Source organism: Artemia franciscana, chromosome 12, assembly GCF_032884065.1.
Source record: "Artemia franciscana chromosome 12, ASM3288406v1, whole genome shotgun sequence".
Lineage (NCBI taxonomy): Eukaryota > Metazoa > Arthropoda > Branchiopoda > Anostraca > Artemiidae > Artemia > Artemia franciscana.
Genome location: NC_088874.1, coordinates 3,280,863 through 3,303,938, shown reverse-complemented (window position 1 = coordinate 3,303,938; position 23,076 = coordinate 3,280,863). Strand labels below are relative to the sequence as shown.

Genomic DNA, 23,076 nt, shown 5'->3' with positions numbered 1-23,076 from the left:
AGGAGCGACAGTAAAACGTAAAACGAACAGAAATTACTTCGTATATGAAAGAGGCTGCTTCCTCATCAACGCCCCGCTCTTTACGCTAAAGTTTTTTACTGTTTTAGAAAGAAGAATTGAGAGAAAGAGTCAAACTTTAGCGTAAAGAGCGGGGCGTTGATGAGGAAGCAGCCTCTTTCATATACGAAGTAATTTCTGTTCGTTTTAAGTTTTACTGTCGCTCCTTACTTGCAGTTTAAAAAACTTGTTTTTTTTTATTTAATTTCTGAACGTTTTTGAAGTAATGCATGTTATTATTTTCCAGCTGTACTTTTTAAATTAAAAAAATACTTTAGTGTAAAGAGTGAGGAGTTGCGCAGGGGACAACCTCTTTCATTTACGGAATAATTTTGTTCGCTTTAAGTTTTAATGTCGCTCCTTACTTTCCGTTTAATTTTTCTTTTATTTAATTTCTGAACGTTTTTGAATTAATGCATGTTTTATTTTGTCTCTCCACAATAATTAATTCATGAATAATTAATTATTAATTGTTAGTAATAATTAAGTAAAAAAATTAAGATCAATAATCATCTCAAAATTAACACAAGCAAATATTATCATAAATCAAAGTGTAGCTAATTTCACATGTAAAGCTTAGAGTATTAAGATGAAAAGGGTGTCAAATGCACACATCAACAATATTTTTGGAACGGCTTAACGTGTCAAGGCGAAATTTCCGGGGCATCATGAAAGTGATGTTCAACTGAACAAATATGCACATTTTAATATGCACAATCTAATTTCAGGCATGTGGTCAATTTTCGGGGTGATTTTTGGAGCTTCCATCTGTATGTTCGCCATAGATTGGCCCAAAGTTGAAATATTTAAACTTTTATATCTAAACTGACCTACCAAATAATGCTAGTAAATCCTGCTCTCCCTTCATGGAAATTTTCTTCTCCCATTACAAATTCTCGAAGGAAAGTTCCCCCAGCATATCCCCCTCTTCTCAACCCCTCCCCCAAACCAAAAAAATCCTCCTGAAAACGCCTGTATACTTCCCAATAACCATTACTATATGTAAGCACAGGTCAAAGTTTGTAACTTGTTGCCCCTCCCACGGGGACTGTGGGGGAGTAAGTCGTCCCCAAAGACATAGTTATAAGGTTTTTCGACTACGCTGAATAAAATGGCTATCTCAGAATTTTGATCCGTTGACTTTGGGAAAATAATTAGCGTGGGAGGGGGCCTAGGTGCCCTCCAATTTTTTTGGTCACTTAAAAAGGGCACTAGAACTTTTCATTTCCGTTAGAATGAGCCCTCTTGCAACATTCTAGGACAACTGGGTCGATACGATCACCCCTGGGAAAAAAAAAAAAAAACAAAAAAAAAAAAAACAAATAAACACGCATCCGTGATCTGCCTTCTGGCAAAAAATGCAAAATTCCACATTTTTGTAGATAGGAGCTCGAAACTTCTACAATAGGGTTCTCTGATACGCTGAATCTGATGGCGTGATTTTCGTTAAGATTCTATGACTTAGGGGGGGTTTCCCCCTATTTTCTAAAATAACGCAAATTTTCTCAGGCTCGTAACTTTTGATGGGTAAGACTAAACTTGATGAAACTTATATATTTAAAACCAGCATTGAAATGCGATTCTTTTGATATAGCTATTGGTATCAAAATTCCATTTTTTAGAGTTTTGGTTACTATTGAGCCGGGTCGCTCCTTACTACAGTTCGTTACCACGAACTGTTTGACAACGGAAAGAAACGCATCAATTAAATTGTATTTAAAACAAAATTACAATTTAAAATAACTTTTTTAACAAAATTGAATATTTTAATTTAATTTTAAACAAAAAAAAATTTATAACTGAAATCAAATTCAAAAAAATTAATTATTTCTTGATTCCAGTATGAGGCACTAAAACTTTGAAAACAGAAGCCTTACTTTTAATTTAAAAGTTTGAAGGGCCATAGAAAAAAAAAATTATGTACTAATATCAATGGCATTGTTTTTATGGCACTTGGTATTAACCGAGTGACATATAGCAATCGCAAATCCTATTGGTCTGTCTGTCTGTCTGTCCTGGTTTTGCTACTTCAGGCACTTCCAGGCAAGATAGGAAAATGATTTTTGGCAGGCGTATCGGGGACCAGACCAGATTAAATTAGAAATATTTGTTTTCCCGATTTGATCATCTGGGGTGGGGGGGGGGGGAGTGTGGGGCCGGTTAATTCGGAAAAAAAGGAAAAATGGGGTTAATTCTGAAAAATTAGAAAAAACGAGGTATTTTTAAATGACAAAGGAGTGATCGGATCTTAATGAAATTTGAAGTTTGGAAGGATATCGTGTCTCAGAGCTCTTATTTTAAATCCCGACTGAATCCGGTGACATTGGGGGGAATTGAGGGGGGGACCTAAAATCTTGGAAAATGCTTAGCGTGGAGGGATCGGGATGAAACTTGGTGGATAGGATAAGCAAATGTCTTTGATACGTGATTGACGTAACCGTACTGGATTCGCTCTCTTTGGTGGAGTTGGGGGGAGGCGTTCAGTGATTTGGCGAGTTTGGTGCGTCTGGACGTGTTAGGACAATGAAAATTGGTAGGCATGTCAGGGACCCGCACAAATTGACTTGATAAAGTCGTTTCCTCAGATTTGACCATGAGGGGGGGGGGCTAAAGGAAGAGGAACGATTAGAAAAAAATGAGGTATTTATAACTTACGAGTGGGTGATCGGATCTTAATGAATTTTGATATTTAGAAGGACATCGTGACTCAGAGCTCTTATTTTAAATCCTGACCGGCATTAAGCCTCTGATTTTCCTTTTAAACTAATCTATTGATTCTTAGAATTTTGTTAGAGCTAATACCATATGAGCTTTTGGCTCTTAGCTCTTTTGGCTTTGTCACAATTGCCATATGGCTCTTAGTTCTTGTTTTTTATGGCACTTGGTATTAACCAAGTTCGGAAAAAATAGAAAAACTGAAGTATTTTTAACTTACTAAAGGGTGATGGGATCTTATTGAAATTTGATGTTTGGAAGGATATCTAGTCTCAGAGCTCTTATTTTAAACCCGACCAGTTCTGATCAGATCTTGAAAAACGCTTAGAGTGGAGGAATCGGGATGCAACTTGGTGGGAAAAATACGCAAAAGTCCTAGATGCGTGATTGACATAACCGGAACGGACCCGCTCTGTTTGGTGGATTTGGGGGGGGGGGGGGGTGAGGGTGAATTCTGAAAAATTATAAAAATGAGGGATTTTTAACTTACAAAGAAGTGATCGGATTTTAATGAAATTCTATATTTAGAAGTACCCCGTAACTCAGGTTTCTTACTTAGAATCCTGACCAGATCCAGAGTCATTAAGGGGTGGGGGGTGGGGGTGGAACTGGAAATCTTGGAAAATACTTAAAGCGGAGAGATCAAGATGAAACTTGTTGGGAAGAATAAAAACAAGTCCAAGATACGTGACTTACATAACCGGAACGGATCCACTCTGGATCCGGTGACATATGGAGGAGTTGGGGGTGGGGGACCTAAAATCTTGGAAAACGCTTAGAGTGGAGGGATCGGGACGAAACTTGGTGGGAAAAATAAGCAGAAGTCCTAGATGCGTGATTGACATAACCAGAATGGATCCGCTTTATTTGGGGGAGTTGGGGAGAGGGTTAATTTTGAAAAATGAGAAAAAAATGAGGTACTTCTAACTTACGAAGGAGTGATCGTTAATGAAATTTCATATTTAGAAGGACATCGTAATTTAGATCTCTCATTTTAAATCCCGACGGGATCCAGCGTCATTGGGGGGGGGGGTCGGAAAACACTAGAAAACACTTAAAGCGGAGAGATTAGGATGAAACTTGGTGGGAAGAATAAAAACATGTTCAAGATACGTGACTGACATAACCGGACTGGATCCACCCTTTTTGGTGGAGTTGGGGGTAGGGAGTAATCCGGAAAAATTAGAAAAAATGAGGTATTTGTAACTTACGAACGGGTGATCAGATCTTAATGAAGTTGGATATTTAGAAGGTTCTTGTGCTTTAGAGCTCTTATTTTAAATCCCGACCAGATCCGGTGACATTGGGGGGAGCTGGATGGGGATCCGGTTTCCAAGAACCGGAATTCTTGGAAAACGTGAAAATTGAGGTATCTTTATCTTACGAATGGGTGATTGGATCTTAATGAAACTTGATATATAGACGGATTTTATGTCTCAGATGCTCCATTTTCAATTCGGATCGGATCCGGGGACATAGGCGGTTGGAGGGGGGAAACAGATATCTTAGAAAACGCTTAGAGTGGAGAGATCGGGATGAAACTTTTTGGGAGAATAAGGACAAGTTATAGATACGTGATTGATATAATTGGAACCGATCTGTTCACTTTGGAGGAACTGGGGGGGGGGTTGATTTGGAAAAATAAAAAAAAAACTGAAGAATTTTTAACTTAAGAACGGGTGACCGGATTTTAATGAATTTGATATTTAGAAGGAACTCATGTCTCAGAGCTCTTGTTTCAAATCTCGACCAGATCTGTTGACATTGGGGGAGTTGGTGGGGGAAACCGGAAATCTTGGAAAACGCTTAAAGTGGATAAATCAGGATGACTACCCACTTGGGTAGACATTTGTGTATTCTACCCACTTGGTGGATAGAATACACAAATGTCGTAGATGCGTGATTGACGTAACCGTACAGGATCCACTCTCTTTGGGGGAGCTAAGGGGTGGGGTTCAGTGCTTTTGCGAGTTTGGTGCTTATGGACGTGCTAGGACGATGGAAATCGGTAGGCGTGTCCGGGAGCTGCACAAATTGACTTAATAAAGTCCTTTCCCCCGATTAAACCATCTTGGGTGTTGAAGGGAGAGGAAAAAGTAGAAAAAATGAGGTATTTATAACTTGCAAGTGGGTGATCGGATCTTAATGAATTTTGAAAATTAGAAGGACCTCGTGACTCAGAGCTCTTATTTAAATCCGGACCGGCATTAAGCCTCCGATTTTCCTGTTAAATCAATCTATTGATTCTTAGAATTTTGCTAGAGCTCATGCCATATGAGCTCTTAGCTCTTGTTTGTAGTCGAGCTCACGAATTAATTAGTAAAATCGAGAATGCACCGAAAATCTAATTTTAATAGCTTTAAAATTTAATGTTGTATTTAGGTATCTGTTTACCTGCTGAAAACGGGTCTTGGAAAGTGGCTAACTAGTATGGTCTATGCTATTAGCATCATAAATGGCGCAATAGGGCTAGAGCAATGGGGGGCACAATGTATTACTTGTTTACTTATTTTATTTTTTATTTTTTTAGACCAGGGCGTTTCGTGTATAAGGAGTAATTGCAGAATCTTTGAAACGTGTTCAGTTGATTTGAAATTGAAAGACCTTTTTAACAGTCGAAAGTGATAGGAGGGCAACCATCCCCCCTTCCACGACAATCAATGCCCCAAAAATATCCAATAAAGTCTCGAGATAGCCATTTTGTTCAGCTTTGTTGAAAGGTTCAGAAATTATGTCCTTTGGATGACATCTCCCCCCTACTGCTCTCAAAATCAGAGTTAGAAGTTTTTCCCCGGGGGCGCGTAAGTTTATAGAAAGGATGGTCGTATTAACTTCGGAGGGGGCTCGTTGGATTGGAAATCAGAAATTTTAGTTCCTTTTTTAAGAGTCAAAGTGATCGGAGGCCAGCTAAAGCTCCCCCCCCGCCATATTTTTTCCAAATGAATCCGATAGAAATTCCTAAATAGCCATTTGTTCAAAAAATTGTCCAAAGATCATATTGCAAGGCCTCTGGGGTTGACGCAATCCCTCAGAGTCTGGGAAAAAAAAATTTAGATAATCATACACTGAAACAATCTTCTCGAGATTAAGGTAAATTTGCTATTTTCTGCCGCAGTATACTTAACACAGCTCAAGGCTCTTCAAAAAAAAAGAAAAAAAAAAGAAAAAAAGAAAGGATAGCGAAACGGAGAAAACTTACAGTTCGTACCAGATGTTTCTGCAAGATTAATTAGATAAGAGAGGCCCACCTGATGTTGGGCATAAAAATGGCACACAAAGAATTGTTAAGTTGTTCCAACATTATGCAATTACTTTGTCTTTCTTAAGTCCCTCTTTTCTGGAAGATCGACTCAAGAATAGTCACTGAGAAGATCTTCAATTTATTTATGAAGTTAGTTTATTATCTGATGTCCTGTCTTGAACAGTTTAACTGACTTGGACCCTTTTATTTACTTTTCACTGAAACGTTTTTTAATTTATTTTTACTTCGCTGTTTTTCAGCTTTCTGACTGACAATACAAAGAATTGACAATACAAAGAATTTCTGATTTCAATTCATCTGATTGAAAGAATTTCTGCGTTCAATGTCATCAATTCTGATGACAATTCAAAGAATTTCTGACAATACAAAGAATTTCTGACTGACAATACAAAGACTAACAATACAAAGAATTGTTAAGTTGTTCCAACATGCAATTACTTTGTCTTTCTTAAGTCCCTCTTTTCTGGAAGATCGACTCAAGAATAGTCACTGAGAAGATCTTCAATTTATTTATGAAGTTAGTTTATTATCTGATGTCCTATCTTGAACAGTTTAACTGACTTGGGCCCTTTTATTTACTTTTCACTGAAACGTTTTTTAATTTATTTTTACTTCGCTGTTTTTCAGCTTTCTGTTTTCTAACTTTAAAATCGCGATTCTTACTGTTTTCTGACTGACTTGACAATGGGGAATCATGATAACTTCTACTTAATTTGTTTTATATTATTTCCTTTAGTGCGTCGTCAGTCACAAGACTTGAGGAGTCCTAGACTAGGTCAGTCGTTTTTTAATGGAGGATCTAATGCTAAGCGAACATCAGATCTTTAGAATACGACTACTATACAGCAAAGGTAGGATCTATATTCAGGATGAGATAAGTCATTTTTTTCTACTAATCCAATCGCTAACATATTTGAAGTACCCTGAACAGTAAAAATCAAATCTGAATGTTTGATTGAAATTTAAATATATATACGTATATATGAAACATGTATACATATGATAAAATAGGAAAAAAATCGGTAATTGAATTTTTATTAAAAACGTTCATATTCAGTTTTTCTAGTAGCGGTTACCAAATTAAAATAATCATTTGTGAAAAATGAGCTAAAAACGTAGAGCACATAATAGCTTAAAATAATGTAGCTTTCCTTTGAATGAAGGGTGAAAAACGTTTTCGTACTTAAGGAATTAACTTGTGCTTTTGATTAATGTGTCAACGCCGACAGCAATGTGGCTCTGCTCTATAACTATAATAATTTTGAAACAACCATAAGACAAATTTTAAAAACTGCTGTTTTGAGGTTCAGATATACCTAAGGCCGGTTCGATTTGCCAAAAAATGTGTTTTCTTTTGAATGTCCGTGGTGCTTCAATGTTAATCAAAACTCAATTTGGACGAGACAAATTTTCTTACCATTCTGATCCTCAGCTCATTTCTTCCCTTTTATATCATCGCTATCAGTTTGAAGAATATTAATAATTTGATCTATGTATATAAAGTCAATCTAAGAGATCAAATTAATTCGCAAATAATTATGCAATTAATTGGCTTGTATCATTTCAAATTCTTAGGGATGGTCTCTCAAATTAAGTTTTAATTCCCAAAAACTATAGAAATTTTTGTTATTAAACGCTGAATATAGTTTTTTTAGACTTCAACTCTGAAATGTATTTACTAATATTCTACATACTTGAGAACATCAATTTACACCAACAATTTGTGGGCGTAATTTCAAGTCAATAATTTGTGAGTAATAGTACAACGATTAACAGATCTTTTAAATATTGAATTAAATCTAGCTTACCTGCTGATTAGTTATGTTACTGATCGTTTAATTAATCAATCATTACTAATTATATTTTTTATAATCTAATATAATTACATTCAAATTAATTAACTGTTATATTTTGAAGGGATGCAGTTCATGCTCATATATATGCTTGGCTTATTTTTTTTCTTTTTTTACGGCGATGATAGAAGCGAAAAGTTTAGACTGATAATGGACGCAAATATCTATTTATGAAATATTCTTGTGCAGAAAGGGCAGTTAGTCTATTTCAGTGTGATTGATACGGTATCTGTGGCTTTTGACTTACCTTATAACAGATTTTAAGTATAAATTGCTCATTAATAGTGGGACCAATTAAAATGTTGCTTAGGAGTGAACACAAAAAGAAAAAGAAAGAATACTTTCAAATAATCTCATGGTTTATAGTAAGTTTTAATTTCATTGTTTAATTTCATTAATTTCTTATGTGACGTATTTTCAAGAGCCGATAATCTTATTGTTATTTCTGGAGAAAAATACCCCCCCCCCCAAAAAAAAACAACAACAACAAACAACTGATTGGCCAAAATTAAAAACCTGATCGGCCCTCTGTAAAAAAGCTAGCATAATAATGTAAAGTTTTTAAGTCGGAAGACTTTTTATACTGAAAAAAAAAAGAAGTGAACTTGTATATATACAAAACTTGTTACTTTACTTCCCGTGTCATTGTTTTCTCTGTTTTTCAATGGGTAAAGTAAGAAGCAGTGGCGTCAATTCATGGAAATTAGAAGAGGGCAAACTTTATTTTTCAAAATGCAGGAGGATGTGGCTTTTTTTTTATTGTTTTTCTTTGAATTATCGTACTAAAAAAATCAGTGAAATTGCTTAAAGAGGGTATTTTTCAAAATCTAGAGGGGGGGGGGAGTCTTCGGGGCCAATTAATAAGTAAATCCCCTTTTTCTGTCTGGTTAACATGGAATAAAGTCAATCCCTCTTTTATTGATTTTATTTTGTCACTTTGTCAGAACTAATTTCTTCCTGTAAAAGCTATTAAACATCCTTATAATAATGTAACATTTGAATTTTTCAATTTCTAAGCTGTGTTTAGATGTATTCTGAACTAAGAAAGTCTTAGGAAGTATATTGTTCCCTACCTTAAATGCTTATGGATTTCTAATCAGCAATATATAAGATTAGTTTAGCTTCTATAGCTAACACCTGGACAGGTAATATAATGTTTAAAGTAATAAGGACAGTGTAAATGAAAGCGGATTGTTTCAATTGGTTATATATATATATATATATATATATATATATATATATACATATATATGAGAAATAGTCTCTTATAAAATAATAATTTTTATTTTAAGGTTCCTAGATAGAATATATTGTAAACTATAACGCTTTAAATTTGTGACGCTTAAAAATATAGCTTTTAAAATTTGGCTTTTTGTCCTCTCATGGTGTAACTCAATATGTTTTCTTGTTTTACAGATAGTCCAATTCAATCTCAACTCAACGTCACTGTCAATCGTTCCACCGCTGTCGGCACGAAGTTGTCTGATCGCCTAACAGAGTTAGACTTAATGAACGATGAAGCGAACAAAAATTTAGTAACCTTGAAGTCTCTATCAGCACCCTAGATAGGCTAGAAAAGCAAATGCCCAAAGATATGCACCTGCCACAAAGCAAAGATGAAGCCGACAAACTTATTAAAATATAAAGGTACTTTTTTAGATCATCCAATGCTTCGTTTACCGAGAGTAGTTTTTTGGCCGAAGTGATTTTTTCCGATTGTCTAGTAATTTTCATTAAACTAATCCAAAAATCTTGTTTCTGTCATTACCTCTCCCCCCCCCCCACAAAAAAAGTTTTTGCGTACCTGCCTGTACTAGTGTAAAAATTGCTAAAACAACAAAACAGAAGCTTCATCCGAAAAAAGGGAACTGAATGACTGTACCGTTTTTCTTAGTTTTTGTGGCACTTATTGTGACATATAGCGATCGCAAATTCTGTCAGTCTGTCTGTCTGTCCCTGTTTTGCAAATTTAGGCACCTCCAGATAAGCTACGACTATAGAATTTGGCAATTGTATCAGGGACCAAACCAGATTAAATTAGGAATAGTCGTTTCTCTGATTCGACCATCTGGGGGAGGGAGTGGGGGGACGGTTAATTTGGGAAAACTAGAAAAAATGACGTATTTTTAATTTACGAACGGGTGACTGGACCTATATGAAATTTGATATTTAGAAGGATATGGTGACTCAGAGCTCTTATTTTAAATCCCGGCCTGATCCAGTGACATTGGGGGGATTAGATGGGGAAACCTAAAATATCGGAAAACACTTAGAGTGGAGAGATCGGGATGAATCTTGGTGGGAGGACTAAGCACAAGTACCATATACGTGATTGGCATAACTGGAATGGTCCGCTCTCTTTGGGGAAGTTGGGGCGAGGGTTTATTCTGAAAAATTAGAAAAAATAAGGCATTTTTAACTTACGAAGGAGTGATCAGATCTTAATGAAATATGGTATCTAGAAGGAATTCATGTCTCAGAGCTCTTATTTTAAATCCCAACCAGATCTGGTGACATTTGGGGGAGTTGGAGGGGGGAAGCTGGAAATCCTGGAAAACGCTTAGAATGGAGAGATTGGGATGGAGGTTGATGGGTAGAATAAGCAAATGTCGTAGATACGTGATTGACGTAACTGGACTGGATCTGCTCTATTTTGGGGAGTGGGGGTAGTGGGTCCAGCGTTTTGGCGGGAGTTCGGAGCTTCTGGATGTGCTAGGACGATGGAAATTGGTAGGCGTGTCAGGGACCTGCATAGTTTGACTTGATAAAGTCGCTTTCCCCGATTAAACCGATTTAGTTAAGAAATACAAATAAAAAAATAAAAAATACACAATATTTGTTATTTTTAAAGTAAGAACTGTTTTTAAAGTAGTTAGAAAATCTTAAATTGCGAAATTGAATAGAAATAACAACAGGTAAAGCAATGGGAAATTTATCTAAGACAGTGCAATTTTTATAAACCGTAAATGAATATTTCGGCTCTATATCCAAGATCTATCCTCAACAAAGTGGATTTATAAATACAATAAGTCTTGCAATAAAACGAGATTGTTAAGACTGAAATAAAAAAATAGAAATATTCCCAGAATCATTACTTATAGGAAGTTCAAGCAGGACTCAAGGACTCGTTAGTTGCCTACAGTTGCAGCGAAAACTAAAATGCGAATGTTTTCTTATTTTTGAGCATTATCACAGTTGACATTTCAGCATTTGTCAAGTAATGACAATAGATTTGAATCCGGCTGCTACTAATTGATTATATATAAAAAACATAATCGAAAAAAACATATAATTGGATATATAATTTAAAAAACAAGCTTAGAGAAACTATGTTTGAGGAGATAAAACTGGAAAGAACAAAACTTGGAAAAATATATCTGTAGAGATCTAATTTGAGAGAGTAGAACATTTATTATTAAACCAAAACAGAAGCAGTAATAACAGCCAACACGAGAAGTAAAAAACTTGTCCGAGGGTTATTTTATCTTGATTTATTCGAGGTTACATGATATTTGCGCATATCATCACGGATTTTTACTTGCAGATCTTCGCGTACATAGGCTGCGAGACCCCCGTGCTTACGTAGAAATCGGTTCCGTCTCAGCAAAATGTACCCTGGTACATCCATTAAGAATAGCTAAATTAAATAAAAGATCAAAAGTTGTACTAAGGCCTTGACAATTCAACTCAAAAATCCTAATATCATTGATCCACCAAGCTGACTCCCAATATCATTAAAATCATAATTAAATACTAATTTAGTATATTGAGGGGGTTCAGAAGCCGGAACAATAAAATCCAAATTTTTATTAATACTTTCGTTAAAAAAATCATAAAAGTTTACCCTCTGATTTTCCAAATCAACTATGCTATGTGACGTATTTTCAAGAGCCGATAATCTTATTGTTATTTCTGGAGAAAAATACCCCCCCCCCCAAAAAAAAAAAAAAAAACAACAACAAACAACTGATTGGCCAAAATTAAAAACCTGATCGGCCCTCTGTAAAAACTTGGTGGGAAAAATAAGCAGAAGTCCTAGATGCGTGATTGACATAACCAGAATGGATCCGCTTTATTTGGGGGAGTTGGGGAGAGGGTTAATTTTGAAAAATGAGAAAAAAATGAGGTACTTCTAACTTACGAAGGAGTGATCGTTAATGAAATTTCATATTTAGAAGGATATCGTAATTTAGATATCTCATTTTAAATCCCGACGGGATCCAGCGTCATTGGGAGGGGGGGGGGGTCGGAAAACACTAGAAAACACTTAAAGCGGAGAGATTAGGATGAAACTTGGTGGGAGGAATAAAAACATGTTCAAGATACGTGACTGACACAACCGGACTGGATCCACTCTTTTTGGTGGAGTTGGGGGTAGAGAGTAATCCGGAAAATTAGAAAATATGAGGTATTTGTAACTTACGAACGGGTCATCAGATCTTAATGAAATTGGGTATTTAGAAGGTTCTTGTGCTCTAGAGCTCTTATTTTAAATCCCGACCAGATCCGGTGACATTGGGGGGAGTTGGATGGGGAAACCGGAATTCTTGGAAAACGTGCAAATTGAGGTATCTTTATCTTAGGAATGGGTGATCGGATCTTAATGAAACTTGATATATAGACGGATTTTATGTCTCAGATGCTCCATTTTCAATTCGGATCGGATCCGGGGACATAGGCGGTTGGAGGGGGGAAACAGATATCTTAGAAAACGCTTAGAGTGGAGAGATCGGGATGAAACTTTTTGGGAGAATAAGGACAAGTTATAGATACGTGATTGATATAATTGGAACCGATATGTTCACTTTGGAGGAACTGGGGGGTGTTGATTTGGAAAAATTAAAAAAAACTGAAGAATTTTTAACTTAAGAACGGGTGACCGGATTTTAATGAATTTGATATTTAGAAGGAACTCATGTCTCAGAGCTCTTGTTTCAAATCTCGACCAGATCTGTTGACATTGGGGGAGTTGGAGGGGGAAACCGGAAATCTTGGAAAACGCTTAAAGTAGATAAATCAGGATGACTACCCACTTGGGTAGACATTTGTGTATTCTACCCACTTGGTGGATAGAATACACAAATGTCTTAGATGCGTGATTGACGTAACCGTACAGGATCCACTCTCTTTGGGGGAGCTAAGGGGTGGGGTTCAGTGCTTTTGCGAGTTTGGTGCTTATGGACGTGCTAAGACGATGGAAATTGGTAGGCGTGTCCGGGAGCTGCACAAATTGACTTAATAAAGTCCTTTCCCCCGATTAAACCATCTTGGGTGTTGAAGGGAGAGGAAAAAGTAGAAAAAATGAGGTATTTATAACTTGCAAGTGGGTGATCGGATCTTAATGAATTTTGAAAATTAGAAGGATCTAATGACTCAGAGCTCTTATTTAAATCCCGACCGGCATTAAGCCTCCGATTTTCCTGTTAAATCAATCTATTGATTCTTAGAATTTTGCTAGAGCTCATACCATATGAGCTCTTGGCTCGTTTGGCCTCGTCACAAGTGCCATATGAGCTCTTAGCTCTTGTTTGTAGTCGAGCTCACGAATTAATTAGTAAAATCGAGAATGCACCGAAAATCTAATTTTAATAGCTTTAAAATTTAATGTAGTATTTAGGTATCTGTTTACCTGCTGAAAACGGGTCTTGGAAAGTGGCTAACTAGTATGGTCTATGCTATTAGCATCATAAATGGCGCAATAGGGCTAGAGCAATGGGGGGCACAATGTATTACTTGTTTACTTATTTTATTTTTTATTTTTTTAGACCAGGGCGTTTCGTGTATAAGGAGTAATTGCAGAATCTTTGAAACGTGTTCAGTTGATTTGCAATTGAAAGACCTTCTTAACAGTCGAAAGTGATAGGAGGGCAACCATCCCCCCTTCCACGACAATCAATGCCCCAAAAATATCCAATAAAATCTCGAGATAGCCATTTTGTTCAGCTTTGTTGAAAGGTTCAGAAATTATGTCCTTTGGATGACATCTTCCCCCTACTGCTCTCAAAATCAGAGTTAGAAATTTTTCCCCGGGGGCGCTTAAGTTTATAGAAAGGATGGTCGTATTAACTTCGGAGGGGGCTCGTTGGATCGGAAATCAGAAATTTTAGTTCCTTTTTTAAGAGTCAAAGTGATCGGAGGCCAGCTAAAGCTCCCCCCCCCCGCCATATTTTTTCCAAATGAATCCGATAGAAATTCCTAAATAGCCATTTGTTCAAAAAATTGTCCAAAGATCACATTGCAAGGCCTCTGGGGTTGACGCAATCCCTCAGAGTCTGGGGAAAAAAGTTAGATAATGATACACTGAAACAATCTTCTCGAGATTAAGGTAAATTTGCTATTTTCTCCCGCAGTATACTTAACACAGCTCAAGGCTCTTCAAAAAAAAAGAAAAAAAAAAAAGAAAAAAAAGAAAGGATAGCGAAACGGAGAAAACTTACAGTTCGTACCACATGTTTTTGCAAGATTAATTAGATAAGAGAGGCCCCACCTGATGTTGGGCATAAAAATGGCATACAAAGAATTGTTAAGTTGTTCCAACATTATGCAATTACTTTGTCTTTCTTAAGTCCCTCTTTTCTGGAAGATCGACTCAAGAATAGTCACTGAGAAGATCTTCAATTTATTTATGAAGTTAGTTTATTATCTGATGTCCTGTCTTGAACAGTTTAACTGACTTGGACCCTTTTATTTACTTTTCACTGAAACGTTTTTTAATTTATTTTTACTTCGCTGTTTTTCAGCTTTCTGTTTTCTAACTTTAAAATCGCGATTCTTACTGTTTTCTGACTGACTTGACAATGGGGAATCATGATAACTTCTACTTAATTTGTTTTATATTATTTCCTTTAGTGCGTCGTCAGTCACAAGACTTGAGGAGTCCTAGACTAGGTCAGTCGTTTTTTAATGGCGGATCTAATTTTAAGCTAACATCAGATCTTTAGAATACGACTACTATACAGCAAAGGTAGGATCTATATTCAGGATGAGATAAGTCATTTTTTTCTACTAATCCAATCGCTAACATATTTGAAGTACCCTGAACAGTAAAAATCAAATCTCAATGTTTGATTGAAATTTAAATATATATACGTATATATGAAACATGTATACATATGATAAAATAGGAAAAATATCGGTAATTGAATTTTTATTAAAACCGTTCATATTCAGTTTTTCTAGTAGCGGTTACCAAATCAAAATAATCATTTGTGAAAAATGAGCTAAAAACATAGAGCACATAATAGCTTAAAATAATGTAGCTTTCCTTTGAATGAAGGGTGAAAAACGTTTTCGTACTTATGGAATTAACTTGTGCTTTTGATTAATGTGTCAACGCCGACAGCAATGTGGCTCTGCTCTATAACTATAATAACTTTGAAACAACCATAAGACAAATTTTAAAAACTGCTGTTTTGAGGTTCAGGTATACCTAAGGCCGGTTCGATTTGCCAAAAAATGTGTTTTCTTTGGAGTGTCCGTGGTGCTTCAATGTTAATCAAAACTCATTTTGGACGAGACAGATTTTCTTACCATTCTGATCCTCAGCTCATTTCTTCCCTTTTATATCATCGCTATCAGTTTGAAGAATATTAATAATTTGATCTATGTATATAAAGTCAATCTAAGAGATCAAATTAATTCGCAAATAATTATGCAATTAATTGGCTTGTATCATTTCAAATTCTTAGGGATGGTCTCTCAAATTAAGTTTTAATTCCCAAAAACTATAGAAATTTTTGTTATTAAACGCTGAATATAGTTTTTTTAGACTTCAACTCTGAAATGTATTTAATAATATTCTACATACTTGAGAACATCAATTTACACCAACAATTTGTGGGCGTAATCTCAAGTCAATAATTTGTGAGTAATAGTACAACGATTAACAGATCTTTTAAATATTGAATTAAATCTAGCTTACCTGCTGATTAGTTATGTTACTGATCGTTTAATTAATCAATCATTACTAATTATATTTTTTATAATCTAATATAATTACATTCAAATTAATTAACTGTTATATTTAATTAAATACTGAGTAATTATATTTATTGTAGCTATTGTTTACTTCCTGGACTTGCTCGAGTTGACCTCTGAGAGGTTCATATTAAATTCAAATGGGGTAAAAGAGTTTTGAAGGGATGCAGTTCATGCTCATATATATGCTTGACTTATTTTTCTTTCTTTTTTTACGGCGATGATAGAAACGAAAAGTTTAGACTGATATTGGACGCAAATATCTATTTATGAAATATTCTTGTGCAGAAAGGGCAGTTAGTCTATTTCAGTGTGATTGATACGGTGTCTGTGGCTTTTGACTTACCTTATAACAGATTTTAAGTATAAATTGCTCATTAATAGTGGGACCAATTAAAATGTTGCTTAGGAGTGAACACAAAAAGAAAAAGAGAGTATACTTTCAAATAATCTCATGGTTAATAGTAAGTTTTAATTTCATTGTTTAATTTCATTAATTTCTTATGTGACGTATTTTCAAGAGCCGATAATCTTATTGTTATTTCTGGAGAAAAATACCCCCCCCCCCAAAAAAAAAAAAAAAAAAACAACAACAAACAACTGATTGGCCAAAATTAAAAACCTGATCGGCCCTCTGTAAAAAAGCTAGCATAATAATGTAAAGTTTTTAAGTCGGAAGACTTTTTATAGTGAAAAAAAAAAGAAGTGAACTTGTATATATACAAAACTTGTTACTTTACTTCCCGTGTCATTGTTTTCTCTGTTTTTCAATGGGTAAAGTAAGAAGCAGTGGCGTCAATTCATGGAAATTAGAAGAGGGCAAACTTTATTTTTCAAAATGCAGGAGGAAGTGGCTTTTTTTATTGTTTTTCTTTGAATTTTCGTACTAAAAAAAAATCAGTGAAATTGCTTAAAGAGGGTATTTTTCAAAATCTAGAGGGGGGGAGTCTTAGGGGCCAATTAATAAGTAAATCCCTTTTTTCTGTCTGGTTAACATGGAATAAAGTCAATCCATCTTTTATTGATTTTATTTTGTCACTTTGTCAGAACTAATTTCTTCCTGAAAAAGCTATTAAACATCCTTATAATAATGTAACATTTGAATTTTTCAATTTCTAAGCTGTGTTTAGATGTATTCTGAACTAAGAAAGTCTTAGGAAGTATATTGTTCCCTACCTTAAATGCTTATGGATTTCTAATCAGCAATATATAAGATTAGTTTAGCTTCTATAGCTAACACCTGGACAGGTAATATAATGTTTAAAGTACTAAGGACAGTGTAAATGAAAGCAGATTGTTTCAATTGGTTATATATATATATATATATATATATATATATATATATATATATATATATATATATATATATATATATATATATATATATATATATATATATATATATATATATATATATATATATACATATATATATACATATATATGAGAAATAGTCTCTTATAAAATAATAATTTTTATTTTAAGGTTCTTGGAAAGAATATATTGTTAACTATAACGCTTTAAATTTGTGACGCTTAAAAATATAGATTTTAAAATTTGGCTTTTTGTCCTCTCATGGTGTAACTCAATATGTTTTCTTGTTTTACAGATAGTCCAATTCAATCTCAACTCAACGTCACTGTTCCACCGCTGTCGGCACGAAGTTGTCTGATCGCCTAACAGAGTTAGACTTAATGAAGGATGAAGCGAACAAAAATTTAGAAACCTTGAAGTCTCTATCAGCACCCTAGATAGGCTAGAAAAGCAAATGCCCAAAGATATGCACCTGCCACAAAGCAAAGATGAAGCCGACAAACTTATTAAAATATAAAGGTACTTTTTTAGATCATCCAATGGTTCGTTTATCGAGAGTAGTTTTTTAGGCCGAAGTGATTTTTTCCGATTGTCTAGTAATTTTCATTAAACTAATCCAAAAATCTTGTTTATGTCATTACCTCTTACCCCCCCCCCCAAAAAAAAAGTTTTTGTGTACCTGCCTGTACTAGTGTAAAAATTGCTAAAACAACAAAACAGAAGCTTCATCCGAAAAAAGGGAACTGAATGACTGTACCGTTTTTCTTAGTTTTTATGGCACTTATTGTGACATATAGCGATCGCAAATTCTGTCAGTCTGTCTGTCTGTCCCTGTTTTGCAAATTTAGGCACCTCCAGATAAGCTACGACTATGAAATTTGGCAATTGTATCAGGGACCAAACCAGATTAAATTAGGAATAGTCGTTTCTCTGATTCGACCATCTGGGGGAGGGAGTGGGAGGACGGTTAATTTGGGAAAATTAGAAAAAATGACGTATTTTTAATTTACGAACGGGTGATTGGACCTTTATGAAATTTGATATTTAACTTATGATATTTAACTTATGATTTAACTTATGAAGGAGCGATCAGATCTTTATGAAACTTTATATTTAGAAGCATCTCATTGCTCAGATTTCTCGTTATTCCGAGTTAAGAGATCAGGATGAAGCTTGTTGGGAAGAATAAGCATAAATCCTAGATACGGGATTGACATAACTGGACCGAATCCGCTCTCTTTCGGGGAGTTGGAGGGGGTGTTAATTCAGAAAAATAAGAAAATCTGAGGTATTTTTAACTTGTGACCGGATCTTAATGAAATATGGTATCTAGAAGGAATTCATGTCTCAGAGCTCTTATTTTAAATCCCAACCAGATCTGGTGACATTTGGGGGAGTTGTAGGGGGGAAGCTGGAAATCCTGGAAAACGCTTAGAATGGAGAGATTGGGATGGAGGTTGGTGGGTAGAATTAGCAAATGTCGTAGATACGTGATTGACGTAACTGGACTGGATCTGCTCTATTTTGGGGAGTGGGGGTAGTGGGTCCAGCGTTTTGGCGGGAGTTCGGAGCTTCTGGATGTGCTAGGACGATGGAAATTGGTAGGCGTGTCAGGGACCTGCATAGTTTGACTTGATAAAGTCGCTTTCCCCGATTAAACCGATTTAGTTAAAAAATACAAATAAAAAAATAAAAAATACACAATATTTGTTATTTTTAAAGTAAGAACTGTTTTTAAAGTAGTTAGAAAATCTTAAATTGCGAAATTGAATAGAAATAACAACAGGTAAAGCAATGGGAAATTTATCTAAGACATTGCAATTTTTATAAACCGTAAATGAATATTTCGGCTCTATATCCAAGATCTATCCTCAACAAAGGGGATTTATAAATACAATAAGTCTTACAATAAAACGAGATTGTTAAGACTGAAATAAAAAAATAGAAATATTCCCAGAATCATTACTTCAAGGAAGTTCAAGCAGGACTCAAGGACTCGTTAGTTGCCTACAGTTGCAGCGAAAACTAAAATGCGAATGTTTTCTTATTTTTGAGCATTATCACAGTTGACATTTCAGCATTTGTCAAGTAATGACAATAGAATCCGGTTGCTACTAATTGATTATTAAATTTTACTACTTAGTACACCTCTCTATGAACTTATTTTGTTATTATTTTGTGAGTGGTCTTCACCAAGAAATTTCTTACGGTTTGGGAAGAATTAAATGTCTATTCTCCTGTAAATACCGATGAATATTGCATGTTGAGCCAGTTTATTGAATGCAGAAGTTAAAAGAAAAAAGTGATAAGAATAGTATTTGATTTAAAGCTAAAGATCCCTCCTAAGCTCGAAGAAAACTGACATGACAGGGAACTCAAGCTGGTCACTAAAAAAAAGAACAGTACTGTCTAACTTTACCCTAACAAATTACAGAAATTAGCGGTTGAAACTTTGATTAAATATTCTTACTTTTGATCTTTTATGATGTTTTTTGATGCTTTGCATTAAGTAAAAATAAAATAACCATTATTTCCAATAGTACAGAACAAGTATATTTGTGTGCATTTCTTTTTACTAGACTATGTTCTGCATACTAGTTTAACCCTCACTTGCGTATAGTCTATAAAAAAAAACTAAAAAAGATAGATTCTGTCTACTTTTAGGAAATTTAAGGTTGGATCTAACTAAATTTAGACCGTTTCATAAGATAAAAAAAGAGGTATCGCTCTCGCGTTGCCTGTATTACCTTAGAACTTAGAACCTCCGGAGCCAGGAATGGTGCAGAGGACGTCTGTGAAACCTCACGAGACATCACACAGCTTTGCTGCAGCCCTTCTGTCCTCCTACTGTGTTATGATTGCTATTTAATTGATTCGTTTGTTGGTTCGCTGATTTATTTTAATTAATATCATGTGCATCAGCAGGCCACATAAAACCAAAACAAAAATCATATAGTTTATTCTGTGTAGGAAGAGGCTGCCCCTTCCTTATTCCCACCTCCATCTCATCGTCGTAGAAACTTCGGAAGATTCTCATTCGATCGTAAATTGAGAGTTCTAGTCCTTTTTTAAGTTGAAAGCGATTGAAGACCATCAAGCCCATGTACAGGGCCAATTTTTGATCTTGAGCCTTTTTAAACCCTTACGACATCTGATCGACATTTTGAGATATCTGTGTAGTTTTCCTGTGGTTGCTCAGTTTTGCGTGTGGAGGAAATGTCCATAAGGGGATTTCCCGTGGGCGCCAGCCCCCCAGAAAGGAGATATATAATATACATATAGTTCTGACCAAACAATTTCTTGAGCAAAACCAGTAAAAAAAACACAAATATTAAAGTAAAATTCGAAATAGCCTAAAGTTCTTTATATTTTATTCCTGCAAAAAAAATCCTAAATTGTTTGATGTTTTCAGAAAGAGTGAATTTAGTATAATCATACAAACATAAGGAAATATCTCCCGCCGGTGTTTTCTCTTTTTTAAATTCACTGGCTCAGAATCAGCCGATATACCAGCTAAAATCAACAAAGAATAAGCATAAATCTGATATTGAAGTCAGAATAAAAATACAAATTTTAACCAAAACATAAAATTTTAGTAAATTATAATCAATCGCTTGCTGATCAGGAAGAAAAAGTCTTCAACTTGATGTCTGTAGACTAAGAAACAAAGATATGCATCCCTTGAGACTCAATTGGAGAAACATATATAATTGAAAATAATCGAAAAAAACATATAATTGGATATATAATTTAAAAAACAAGCTTAGAGAAACTATGTTTGAGGAGATAAAACTGGAAAGAACAAAACTTGGAAAAATATATCTGTAGAGATCTAATTTGAGAGAGTAGAACATTTATTATTAAACCAAAACAGAAGCAGTAATAACAGCCAACACGAGAAGTAAAAAACTTGTCCGAGGGTTATTTTATCTTGATTTATTCGAGGTTACATGATATTTGCGCATATCATCACGGATTTTTACTTGCAGATCTTCGCGTACATAGGCTGCGAGACCCCCATGCTTACGTAGAAATCGGTTCCGTCTCAGCAAAATGTACCCTGGTACATCCATTAAGAATAGCTAAATTAAATAAAAGATCAAAAGTTGTACTAAGGCCTTGACAATTCAACTCAAAAATCCTAATATCATTGTTCCACCAAGCTGACTCCCAATATAATTAAAATCATAATTAAATACTAATTTAGTATATTGAGGGGGTTCAGAAGCCGGAACAATAAAATACAAATTTTTATTAATACTTTCGTTAAAAAAATCATAAAAGTTTACCCTCTGATTTTCCAAATCAACTATTCTACGAGCCCCAAGGGGAAGAACCAGTTCTCTAGCCACTATATAATAAAGAACTATAGAACTATAATTCATTCATCCTCATACTTTACTCCCCTCACACATACTTTCACAATTCATGGGCTGTCAATGTATCGGCATATCTTTACTGCTTGTCACTATGTTTCTTAAAAAATATCTGCTCAGACTTACACTTTTCCACGGGAGTATTTACATGACGTCGAATGCACAAAAGAGGTGGTACCGACTTGAAACCCAAACGTCTAATTCACGGATTTGGCAGTCCATAATTTTCTTTCTAAGTGCCAGTAATTTCCGACGAGTCTCTCTAACAGAAAGTGACATATCAACTTCTAATAAATATTAGAAAACGTAAAATCACATTCTTACGCGTTTCTTTACATTCTACTCGTTGGAGGTGTTGCTTAACAGTAGACAACTGTGTTGTTAAGTTCGCATTTTCACTAGCCAGAACCGAAATTTGCAACTTCAGATTTGACGCTTTATCTTGTACGGCAGAAACTCGCGGCTTTAATTCAGAAATTTCCTTATTTGAATGTCTCATTTTTCCACCTCCATTAATCGGTTTTCTACTGCTTTCATACTAACCGTTAGACCTTGTAGAGCAGTGGAATTGCACTTTACCGTTGCTAAAATTATAGCTATGCTGTTAATAACGATTTATTGACAATTCTTCAACTGATTTACCTGTCGAGACATTTGACATGTTAGACCTGTCATGCTCTTGCTGCTTCTTTTGTTTTTTCGTCATTCCTAATGAACCTCTCCAATAAATTTAAATAAATAATCAAAAGAATGCGCTCACCTAGAAAGCTGTTTTTTTTTTCACATAGAGCGGAACATATAATTTGCTTTATAGGCCGTTAATTGAGCGACTGTGAACAGCTAAATTCACGAACAATCAGTCCTTAATTTTTTACTTTTTTTTTTTTTACTGTTTTAAGAAGTAGAGTTAAGAGAAAGAGTCAAACTTTAGCGTAAAGAGTGGGACGTTGAGGAGGAAAAGCCCCTTTCATACACGGAGTAATTTCTATTCGTTTTAAGTTTTAATGTCGCTCCTTACTTTCATTTAAAAAAACTTGTTTTTTTATTTAATCGCACTAAAGATTGAATGGTTACTGAAAAACCATGAAGTTATTTGAAAAATAACTTTGAAGAAGGAAGATCTGTGGAGATCTAATTAGAAAATCAACTTTTGAGAAACGAAATCTATCGAGATCTAATAGGAGAAAAATATTTTTGGAAAAACAACTTTGGAAAAACAAAATCTTTGGAGATCTAAATTAAAAGCTTCTAAATCATTATCTAAATCCTTATAAAAACATTATCTTCATATTTAAATGTAAAAACTAATGCTGAAATCTTGCTGGAAGCTAACTTGTCGATGATACTACAATTCCATTTTATTTCTATGGATTCTGTTGATTTTTGTTTTTGGGGCTTCAACGAAGATATTAGAGTACCAGAGTATAAAAATTCGTTTTTTCTGAATCGACAAATTATTTTTGGATTTTAGTTAAAATTTTGAGTTGTTAGTAAAAATTGAAAAATAACTAAAAGGAGCTGA

General features: G+C 34.8%; 1 protein-coding gene across 15 annotated transcripts in view; it reads left to right on the top strand.

Moving 5' to 3' along the window:
- The window catches only part of LOC136033585 (microtubule-actin cross-linking factor 1-like), a 136,004-nt gene that overhangs the window by 5,537 nt on the left and 107,391 nt on the right, over positions 1-23,076 (top strand). For 13 of the 15 annotated variants that reach the window (XM_065714353.1, XM_065714351.1, XM_065714340.1 and 10 more), the window contains 4 exons: positions 6,771-6,885; positions 9,304-9,534; positions 14,737-14,851; positions 17,474-17,697. The gene's annotated coding sequence lies outside the window, so the exon portion shown is untranslated. The remainder of the gene's footprint in view (positions 1-6,770; positions 6,886-9,303; positions 9,535-14,736; positions 14,852-17,473; positions 17,698-23,076) is intronic. The other 2 variants (XM_065714347.1, XM_065714349.1) reach the window with 2 other exon arrangements.